Source organism: Mizuhopecten yessoensis, unplaced genomic scaffold, assembly GCF_002113885.1.
Source record: "Mizuhopecten yessoensis strain PY_sf001 unplaced genomic scaffold, ASM211388v2 scaffold11103, whole genome shotgun sequence".
Taxonomy (NCBI): domain Eukaryota; kingdom Metazoa; phylum Mollusca; class Bivalvia; order Pectinida; family Pectinidae; genus Mizuhopecten; species Mizuhopecten yessoensis.
In genome coordinates this window covers 483,815-496,104 of record NW_018408881.1, presented here as the reverse complement: position 1 = coordinate 496,104, position 12,290 = coordinate 483,815, and the positions used below count along the sequence as shown (strand labels likewise).

The following is a 12,290-nucleotide window of genomic DNA, read 5'->3' as shown; positions in this document are numbered from 1 at the left end:
GTGTCGTCATGCATGCGACCACACAAGTAATGGAATCGCCCACGCCCTCCCACGCAATACCCACCCGAATATTGCGAAATAGACTACGCTCATTGAACCTTCCTTCATGGTTTTCAGACGACAAACATTGCACAACTTTATATTTCCATTTTTTCGACATTTTTCAATGTGTTTTTTCTTTCTTTACGTCAAGTTTTTTGTTAGGAATTTTCTGTTTTACCCCTTGTGACCTTTTCTGTTGTTGAGACGTCAAGATAATATCAACCAATTAATCATGATCACGCACTTGTGACGTCATTGAGCAAACGATATTTTTTTACTTAGCATAACAAAAATTAAAAAAAAAACATAATCAAAATATGAATTACAGGTATAATGCGTTCATGTCAGTTTAAAAACACATTCGTATTTGTATATATTTATTCATAAGTCTCGAAGAAAACTTAGTACAAAGGTAATATTTCCCGTCTTTTATAGCCTGTGATATTTAATACATGATACTATTATAAAGTATGGGTAAATGCTGAGGAAAAAAATTTCAACGGGTTAAAACACAATTCGTCTCTATAACTGACAATACATATTTTATTTTTTGTAAACTAATCAAAATTGAAGGTTGACATATTCAGACTTTTGATTGGTCGGATGGCGCAGAGGATAGCACACTCGCCTTTCACCAAGGCGGCCGCGGTTTGACTCCCAGATCGGACGTGAAAAGGTTTTGGGTCACCTGTCGGACCACGTGGGGTTTCTCCAAGTTATCAGTCTTTTCTGACGTTAAGATCCCTGCACGCTTCATCCAACAAGAGTGGTTAATATGAGTTGCCAAATTTTGTTTCATAGTTGTAAAATAAATAAAATCTATATTGTATATCCAGACTTTCATAGTTGACTGCCCATCCCATCTTTGTAGGTAATTTCTCCAACGGAAAAGATACTTTAATAAAGACAAACGAACCAAAAATAAGGCTTGTCAGTACATTGTCTACGTGAGAATATCTACCGCCTACATTGGCATTTACGCAACGCCCACCGTGTCCGTCAACTAGACTAAATACTGAACTGATTTCCCAGTCAATGGGAATGTCAACTTGAACGTGAAGAACACATTTCAGGGCGCTATGACAACGCTTTATGTTGAATATTGTTCAATTCAATTCATTTTGTTCAATTCAATTCATTTTGTTCAATTCTTGCATGTACCATTTTTATTTCATTTTTTTTTATCTCGCAGAAAATTAAATACTCTTATCAAAATTCAGCTGTTGGCGGAAATTTATTTATTTTTTGAAGTTGATAAACTATGATGTTTGCCTTATTTGTTTTTAAAAGATATTTGTAAAAAATACATAATTATGTGGTATTTTGCCCTTTCTTTTTTTGGGAAAATTTTGAGGAGACTGAAATATCTTCATCTTGGTGACGCTACGTTTGACAGAACTACAAGCCATTAAAGAGTGGTGCTCATTCATAAAACCGTCCTCATGCTCACGCATGGATAGCATGGATTTTGTGCTCAAGCCTAATTTGTTGTTTCGGTTATGAATTGATAAAACAATCTTATTTTTTAAATGATTTGGAAACAAATTGAAGAGACGTAAGGCAGAAGACTGTTTTCAATGTTTACATTTGACTTTTTGATCGGTTTTTACATGATTTAAGTGAGTTGCAAGAATGTTTGTTTTAGCACAGAATCCGTGCTTGAGCATGTGAACGATTTCATGAAAACGGGCCCGGGAGTTTTATACCAATGAACGTTTTAAAGACGTGCTTAAGCATTGATTCTGTGCTCAAACAAACTTACTCGTAACTCGCTGAAAGGATATGGGAAAAGAAAAGAAAAAACTAACACTTAGTAGGCTTTAGGTCTCTCCAAAATTTCTTCCAAAGAAATGTCAAAATGTGTCTTTTTGTTAACTTATCACCGGAGCACCGAATTAGTCCTAGGAGGACGAACTAGTTGAGTGATGCAAGGTTAATAATTTTACGCACACTGTATCAGGTGCCAAATTCTGTGGGTGCACTTACATATGTGTGTAAGGTTCATCTTTGAGCATGAGATCTAGAATGGAATCATGAATAAGGACCCTGATCTAATTATTTATTTTTATTTATTTTTTATTGATGAGCGATCGAAATGAGGCCCCTCCGTTGTACATCTTCAAACAAACATATCAATGCTTTGTGCCAAAGAATACAAACATTTTCGTGATACTGACCCATAGATGTAAAACATTAAAAGATTTTGCATAAAGTTTGACTAACCAGATGACAATTAAAAGTGTATTTGTTGAAAAAAGGTACATATTGTAGTGGTAGTCTTATTTTCGCGCTTTTCGCGCTAAATTATGCATGTGCCAATTGAAGGTCTTGCATCTCGTTCATTATTGCATATTTTCGAGGCACGCCATTCCTCAATGCGCTAATCTATTAAAAATCGATAATGCGCTAAGATTTAAGTGCGCAATAATTAGAACTTTGACAGTAACATGACGGTGGCATAGTTTAAACCAAACCAAAGAACGATTTATGGCCCAATACTATTCAAAAATAAAAAAGTCATGTAGAAGTATTGGAAAACTTTTAATTGACATTATATGTATATGGGAATTTATCGTTAGTGCGCCTCATGGATTTCTCCATTTCCAGTTTGCATTCATATTGACTATGAATGTCACATTCATAATGAATATCACCATCATAATGACAGATTTTTTTTTGAACATCACAGAAATGACTTGTAAGATTAATAGGTTGAGGTATGTGCAGGTCATACTCATTAATATATTAGATAAGGAAACTTGATCTAGTCTCATAAGGAACGCCAGACGTCGCTTATCACAGGGTTTGCGCTATTTATAGTGAACATCTTATGCCTTAATGTACATATACAAAACACAAGTTACTTACATTCGGCTTGGTATGTACATTATGAATTAGGAAACAACCAAACGTGTAAATCGGATAACTTTGTTACTTAAATTTTACTGCATATCATATCAAACCGGTTTTAGGAAAAATATATGACAAAATGACTTACGATGAGTCAACGACTTAACGCATGTCTAATTTTGCCGTGCATCCAAGTGTTAACTTCAATTTGACGATCGACACACGATAGGATATGTTTTTAGAGGGAGTTGTTAGCTGAAGTTTATCTTTGTTTGGTTACTGTGTTACAGGTATCTGAGCTGTGACGTACTTCTGTAGGGAAACAGGTGATCTCAAGGACGCAGGCACCATCGCCATTACGTCTTCTAGGTAAGCATATCTTTAATTATTAAATAAATTGATATTGCATTACATCGATTCGTATGTCCCTCAAATTTGATCGATATAACATTTGCAAAGTATACCCGGAGGAATTTTCGCTGCAGTGAAATGCATGCGTTTTTCGGCCGCCATAATGATGGGGAATTTATCACGACCGCCAATATTACATATGTAGTGAGTGTAAACAGTTTTAATTAAGGCATCCAATTAACAATTGCTGACTATTTAGTTTACGAGTGAAGGGTGAAAGTTGTACTTGACGAACGTTTCCCAGTATACCGCAGTGTATTGCCCCAGCGTCATCTTGTCAAAACGCCAGAACAAAAAACAAAACTATTCACATGCAGATAGCAATTCGTATTTATTTGAAAATGCTTTAAGTGATGTTGGACGAAGGCTTTTGAGCAATACGATAATATATATGGCCAATCTTAACTACTCGTGTTGACGGTTAATTGTTCCTGGTAACACGTGATGGCTCTCTTTGAGCAATATATTTCTTTTCCATCATCGTAAATAAAAAAAATCTGTTTTATAGGCCATTCAAGCTTTGTTTTGTGGTCACCTGTGTATTTTTTTACCTGTATTTGACACCAAATATATAAAAACGAGCACGTCTTTCGACACGAAGAGTGACTTTAGGCCGTTCATCATCAGTTAACGGGCTAGGCCAGCGTATACACCACGGCAAGTCTTTGCTATTATATACAGAAAAAAGTTTTTTGTGGAGATATATATGATGAAAGGATGGTTTCAAAACATATTGAAATCATGTTAATTTTAGAAACGGAAAATCTATTGGGCAAGTATATTTAAAATTCACATAGAAATTTTGAATAAAGTTCAAAAACGTATTCAAGGCTACAACAGCAGATATCAATTCGCCTTATTAATGAGTTATATTTTCTTTTTATTTCTCATGATGTAAATAAATTGATTTGTATTGAGAACGACCTATCAGGATGTTTTTTGTTGTGATGTTGAATAAAAGCATTTATAAATATTGATTATTTCCCGGTTAGATCGCGAAAGATCACAGATAGAGGCATTATTCAGACCGCAAGGGCATTTGTTTGTTTTCTTGTAAAACTGTCAACTTTGATGTCAATTCCATTACAATCGACAGCAGACATATTGCATATATCGATTTGTGGGGAAAAGTTCGTATTGTGAAGAGTCAAAATGATAAAATCGAAAATAAAAAAAATGTCCAAATGATTAAACGTTGTGTCAAGCTGTAAAAACAATCGTGTTAGGTTTACCCACTGTTGCGTCAAGTAGGGCACTTCATTACATCTTTGTTGTTGTTTTTTGTCACATATGACACCTATAAACAAAAATGTTTACTTCTTACATTGAATCAAGACGTTCTCTTATGATGTAGATGTTAAACTGCACAAGCACAAAACAAAGAGTTTTATGATGAAGTCAGGCCACTCTCCGTCTTTATGTGAGATTGCTTGCAATTGATAGAAGATTGCTTCAAGTTCAAATCAATACTGTAGACCAGGACACTTTTACCCAGTCAAGCTTTTTCCCTACGCTGGTAAAATCCATGTTGCTCATTTCGCCGTTCACATTTGATAGCTATATTTACTATATTGGTTAAGTTATGTTCGTTCTGATAATAAATTCGCCATCATAACAGAGGGCGAAAAAGGCGAAAGTGAAACTGTGGCAAAAGATTTCCGGTACAGATTATTAGCGTAGTTTCGTTGAACATTATAATATTATGATGAATTAATGCTTTTTGAAAGGGCCGATTAAAATAATTACGAAAAAGACATGGCTCATTGCTTTCCTTTGACTAATATTCGTGGATTTTTTATTTTAAAGAAACCGGTGGTTTTGTTAAATATGTATGTTATCATATTTTTGTTTTTATTAAAAATGTTTGAGAAATTTATTGGTAAAATGTAACCATTATTTATTTTCTTGTTACTGTCCGCTTGTAAATAGTAGTATTTATCATGCCAGGTGTGACACAAATTTGTTTGTTTGTTTAGTATAACGGATAAGTGAATACATAAGTAATAAAATTCATTCGTAATAGGTAACCTTAAAAGACAGACAGATAAAAGACTTAACGCACAAATACGGGTGAAAGTTCTCCAATTGTATTTTGAATGCTTTTGAATATGTATCAGATACAGCTAATAGAAATAGTAATAGAAATAGAAAGAACAAGGGTCAAACTTCAAACCATGCTTGTTGGAGACAATTTCTGAAGTTATGTGAGACGATGTCTTCCAGGATTGACACAAGCGTAAATGTATTGGTGGTATTCCATTTTTACATTGCTGATGCTTTTGTCCCATCGACTATATTTCAACCAAATTTACCAAATATAATAATTCGATGAGTTTGCCGGATGGAGAATTTAATGCTTAAACATAACTGCTTCTTGTGTAATGAAGCTAAAATATGGGTTCCAAATAATATATATCCCCTAAGGTGAAACCAATGTCTAATGATCCTTAACTCTTTTTCTGCAATTATTGATAGCATTTCGATAAACATCAACAATTTCCTGCGTGGTTGGACCCATATTCATGACAATGTTCTCATTACCCAAGCTTGGATTCTGTGCTAATATCAACTTCCTACCTTCTCGCATAAATCATATCTCTCGGTAAAAAAGTCAAGTGTAAACATTTCAAACAGTATTTAGTTGAAAGTCTCTCCAAAAAATAATTCTCCCACAAACTGTGATTTTCTATTTATCGCCAAAACGAAGAATTTAAGATTGGGCACAGAATCTGAGTTCGAGTATGAGAAAAGATTTTATGAAGACGGGCCTTAATGTCAACAGGAACATTAATATTTTAATGTTTATATATGCTGCTGGGTTACATTAGAGTTGCTAGGCGTTTTTATTCGAAAATAATGATTTTACATAAAACATTGTCTCAGTTTTGGGTCAACTGTCTGCGATGGTTTCAGCACAGAATAGTGCAGGTATAGCACAGAATAGTGTAGGTATAGCACAGAATAGTGTAGGCGTATGGACAATTGATCACATTCTGTGCTGGCCTGTCTTCATGTCAGACCAGTTGACTAATACTTGTGTCTACTCTTCTTTTAGTAATTGTTATGAAGGGTTATCACATTTTCCAAACGTACCATTAAAAATATGTCCAATTAGGAATCCTAAATATCCCGTATATGCACTGTTTAGCACTGTTTCCTATTTATAGGACATACTGTAAAATGTTAACAGGAAAGGAACAATGCAAGAAATTGCATTTTGTAATTTTGTTAAAGGTATATGCTGGAGAAAAACACACTCTCCATTGTTACTAATTATAGTTTATTTCGGTATCTGAACGTCCTCTCAAATGTTTGTGATGTGTTGCATATGTAAACACTGTATATAAACACTGTACTGTTTGTCTCAAAGTAATAACGAACCAGAACTAAGAATGATACTTTTTTTTCAACGATAGATGCTTACTTGACCCTCTTAACAAAAATATAATAGAATAGATTTGTTTTCATACTGAACATGCCCCCTCTCCAATCATTACTTCACTATGTCAGCAAACCAAAGACTACATTTTCCTAATACACTTACGCATACCCCTCCTCAATATCATTTTTGTCAGATATTTATTTGATAAAACCATACACTACATTTTCTTAATACACTTTTGCATGCCCTTCCTCAATATCATTTTTGTCAGATATTTATTTGATAAAACCATCCACTACATTTCCCTAATACACTTATGGATGTCCCCCTCAATATAATTTTTGTCAGATAGTTATTTTATACTTTGCCACATTTTTCTACTGTATATTATGCGATCAGGAAGCTGATCGCCTTTCTTCAATTGTTTCTAAAAAAGAAGGTATGACATAAATATGTTTATCACAGGAAGAGCTAAAAGAATTTAACAGAACACCACGAGCCTCTGACAGTGACATAAGGATATTCGTGCCACCAATCTTAAGGTTTCCTGTGGTGGATTGGTTTAATTGGTTCTGTTGGATACTTTACATTATGAAAGCAGGATTTAGTTTTTTCTGCTCGGGTTGTCGGGGCTTACTTACGTGATTTCAAATGGATATTTCAGAAAGAAAATATATTTGTAAAGAATTGTTTAAAAGCAAACACCGATGGCCTATAAAGATAATGTTGCCGGTGGGTGCAAAGTACATCTAGGGCTACCAGGCAATGAACTCGACACACTTAAAAACATTTCTATCTTTTTGGATGAAAAAAAAGCTAGCTCAGCTTATATATATTTTCGGAAATAATTTTGTTTGTTTGTAAATTTGTTATAAGACATGCATCGATTGGTGTTTTTTGACGTTGTTGTCAAATGACGCTTAATTACAACGTATTGAACGTTTACTCTGGGGTTTTCTATATGAAAAGCATTAAAGTAACATGTTTTATCAAGCTTGACATGGGCCCCAAGTAACTTATACCCATCGCTTGTACCCTTGCTATGGTTGTCGTTTAAACGAGGCTAAATTACTCCTTACCACAACATCTAAGTTATGTTGGAACTAATACATATATTCGTGACGGGAAAGTTCATATCCAATTTATTTCAAAGTATGCTTTTAGCTAATGCCGTAAATTCTACTCGATGAATAACAAACCTGGCATTTATGAATAAGATTACTGCTTCTTCCAAAGAGAAAGAAAACATAAAAATAGAATGCAGAAATCGCTTTTGTAAAACACATAAAACAGTGTTTCTTGGTGAGTGCATTGCACAACACTTAAACTAAATTATAAATAATGCTTTTTCTTTTTTTCTTTTCAAATCAAATCAAAACTATTTAAAACTGTACCGGGTTTATAAAGAGACGATTGTTGTCTGAATCTGTCTGTGTGTGGGCGGCATTTGCACATTTTTTGGTTTTCTCATCATGAGAAATAAAAAATCTGGTCTTTATAAAAATAAAGATTCCGTCCTCGTTTAATATGAATTATTATTTGTTGATTGGAAATAACGTGAATATATACCAAGAACATTTTATTAGCTTTTGCTCACCGCAAGATTGAAAATTGCATGAAACTTAACTGGCTTTAAGGATGTTTTAATTCTCATTTCGGAGCGACAGTTGTATTACAAAAGTACGTCGATGAAACTGTGGTTTAAATAGTAAGATTATATTTGATAGATATGAAAAGCTTTAGGTTCCTTCGTAATAAATAGACTTCCGTATATTTCTGCATTTATCGGGGTTGCTTTCTTTCACCAGCGGATTTGATCAAATTTAATATTTTGCAAAACAAATAAATTTCACATTGTGTATTCCACGATAATTTTATTTTGTGAAAATAGATATGCAGTTTAAGTCACGACAGTAAGCAAAAAATCTTGTGTGCTCGGTGTTGAAAGCAAATATGCTTGCCTCATTCTTCTTCAGAATTAAGTGATCGTTCAGATTTTACACCTCACTTGACAGTATTAATCCCGAACATTGACTGATCGGTATTAACGTAGGAAATATTTTTTCAGTTAGTAATTTTGCGTCATAGCAACTGCTCAAGATATGTGAAGCCAGTGTCCACAGATGCTGGGGCAACTTAGGGGTCACTTTGATGTGGCATCTCACCGAATCTTATATATACCTGGACACAGAAGAATGACGCTCCTTCAGCGTCTGGTGACATTCTTTCTGACACGGTCTAACCAGAGGTGCCAAAAGAGGCAACGTTAAAAAGAAAAAAGATTTGAGAGAAAAAGGAAAAAGTTCCTGATGTGGCAATGATGGCGACAGATTTATTATAGCTTCTTGAATGTCCCCTTAGCAGAACACAGAAGGAAGCCTTCGTTTATGTAGGGACTCATGTGAGTCGTATCAGACGACCGTGTGATAAGCAACTGCGCCTACCTACCAAGGGGGTTAGATGTGTTGGTTAAGTTTGTTTACGTCCTATCAACAGCTATGGTCATTTAAGGACGGCCTCCCCTGTGTGCAAGATGCATGCATGTAGTGTATACGTGTGTGTTTTGGGAGGCTGCGATATGTTCGTGTTTGTCTCCTTGTGATAGCGCGGAACTGATGCCGACTTTATAGTGGTACCTCACTAAGGCATACTGCCGAAGACACCCAGCAGGACACCCCACCCAATCACATTATACTGACAACGGGCGAACCAGTCGTCCCACTCCTAAATTGCTGAACGTTAAGCAGGAGTAGAAACTACAATTTTTACAGACTCTGCTATGTCTCGGCTAAGGGACAGAACCCAAAGCCTTCCTCAGAGGGGCGAACACTCAACTAAAGGCCAAAAGTGCGGCATTGTCAGCGAGACATTTTGAAGAAAAAGGTTGTTTAAAAAGAAGAGAAAAGATAAGATCCCAAATTAAGTCGCCTCGTACGATCATGCAATGGGGGCAGCAGGTACAATTCTTACGCCCTACCTGTAGGGACTACCAATGTGGTTAGAGATAGTACAGGTATTGTTAGCTAATTGAATTACAGTGCACAACATCACAATGCCAAAAGGTATAAGATAACTCTTGGTATTTAAGTGTACACGAGCGTTTAGCGTGAATGGCGGTATTATGTAGAAGAATGTGTCCTATTAGATTGACGCCAGACAACAATAACAAACATATTGTGATCGAATGAGTGGAAAGTTACAGGAGAAAACATTCTAGATTTTTTATCAATTTTTGTTTTCATTTCTTTTGTATTTGTTCCATGTATTTCAATTACCAACCCTTCTCAAAATACAACAGATATCAGAATTTAAAGAAATATTTCATACCTGGAGACAGAGGTTATATATTCGATAGGGGATAAACAAACAGTTCTTATCGAGCTTTTGACAAGCATTCCACAACAGAAGTAAACATTTGTATGCGTGCCATGTCGTAAAAGGGTACACGGTGCCTCGATATGCTAAGTTTAGTTCACGACTTAGCAGATTGTCAAAAGATATTCCCATACAAGGTCAGATGCGGTTACAAGATTATTACCCAAGCATTTATTAGTTTTGACTATGCAGTAGCAATTATCAGCACGAAGCGTATCATATTGACCAAGGCATCTTAATGGGTAGAAAACTCGATAGTGTCTCCCAATAAACGTTAAACCTCTGTCAACTTTGTTTTACATTATATAAAACATTGGAAGAAATGTTAAAGAGGAAAACAATAAATGTTGAATATAAATAACAGTAATATAAATGTTCATGTCTGGTAGTCTGTTTATGCATACTTTTTGCTATTCTGGCAATACTGCATTAAGTATACTTTTGAAAGAGTTTCACCTAGACTATACTGACATGGTTTGAAACTGTAAGGTGTGGTCGGGAATAAGACAGCTTCGTTGCAATACGATCTACAGGCGGTATCAAGATGGCATCACGACAGGTTGATGTATTACTGGTTTTATGTTTTTTTTCAATTAGTCGTCGTACTTTACTCACAATTGTGTTGGAACATCCAGGTTTTGCAATGATGTTCTTATGTATACAAACTTGTCGCATTTAATCTGACTATTGAAAAATATCAATGTTTTCAGCGATAATTGATCCTATTAATAATAAAACACGTTATTAACGTAGAAACAGCTGTATGCATAAGTCGTTACAAATAGAAATAAAACAAAACAAAAAATACAGAAACAGAAGTGTCAACAAAAACGTAATTCAAATTCAAAATCGACAAAAATAATGCAAATGTGAATTAAGGCAATATTCAACAACACGCCGCACTGATGATCCTCATTAAGATTCGACCTTCAAAAATTGACAAAAATTGGACCATTGAGCTAGGTCGTTATTTCAAAATTAGCGAAAACCAGCCATCGGAATTTATCATAACATTTAATATATAAAAAGCGCCAATGACCTTGATGGTTACTATAAAGGGGAATAATTCAAATGTACATTGAGTTTTACAATAGATAACATCACACACTTTGCAAGGAAGAATACATGGCATTTCTATTGGCTTACCTTACTTTAAGTCTGAAAATGCATTTGTCTTTTTAATCTTCCATGTGTAACGTAATAAGAGTGTCTATAAATATGTGTATCTAAAAGTAATGCGTCACGACCAAATTTGCACAATTACAGAAACTTTCATTTAAATATGACTATTCTGTCATGAAAAGATTTTTTTGTAAAGAATGTAAAGAATTCGATATAAATGTTGACCTTTTAGGCAATTTGTATGACCATTTCCTATGGAAATTCTTGCCCTCCTCCCCACCACCTGAACATGGCTTTGATGTTGATGACCTGCGAACCTTTTCATCCATTCAAATGTGTTTAAAAGTTTAGGTTATTGGCTATAAAACCCTCGGTAGAGGAGAAAGCCGATTTGACTGGCCCGTGTATAATATATAAATAGCTTCTATTCGCTTCTGATTTTTATTTCTCATGTTGTAAAATTCTTTCAGTCGGATGTTGTTGACTTGGTCAGTCATTTGTGACGTCATTCATTCAAGCGTGTAATTTCTTCACTTGTGTTCTGCCATACATATGATAAGTCATTTATATGACGTCACTCATCTGTGCAAATTTGTCTTCTTCCGTATGATTCACCATTGTGACGTCACTGAACCGTTTAAAGCTGTCCCTGTTCCTGTCTTTCTCTGTCATTGATGATGCTCGGTGAAAAGTGCTGACATAGAATAAACGCTTATCACACACGTAAACAATCCGGTAGGGGGCAGTACTGAAACTCATCAGGCGTATAACCCTAAAAGTGCATAGGTCTTCTTGTGGAATTTTTGTATTCTTGTTTGTCACTTGGAAGTTGCTACCTTATACTGAAATGTTGACTGAGCATTACCGTTTGAACAAAAAGAAAATAAATTAATAAGTGCGAGGTGGAAGTAGTTTTGTATTTGATGTTCTGATAATCCATGTAAATACAGTAAAGATGATACTTCTGAAATGGCCTTTATCATCATGTTTCATCATAATCGCCTATGTATTCAATTGTAATCTTTCGCTTGTTACTATTTTTCTATTATTTTCTACTTATATTATATAGTTTATTTTACCAGTAAAAAAAATAGCGTTTTTTATGAAA

General features: G+C 34.8%; 1 protein-coding gene across 2 annotated transcripts in view; it reads left to right on the top strand.

The window, feature by feature from the left end:
- Positions 1-12,290, top strand: part of LOC110465859 — a 31,967-nt gene that overhangs the window by 7,738 nt on the left and 11,939 nt on the right. The window contains exons 1-2 of one of the 2 annotated variants that reach the window (XM_021521969.1): positions 2,902-2,920; positions 3,183-3,261. The gene's annotated coding sequence lies outside the window, so the exon portion shown is untranslated. Of the gene's footprint in view, positions 1-2,901; positions 2,921-3,182; positions 3,262-12,290 lie in introns of those variants that run through there. The other variant, XM_021521968.1, reaches the window with a different exon arrangement.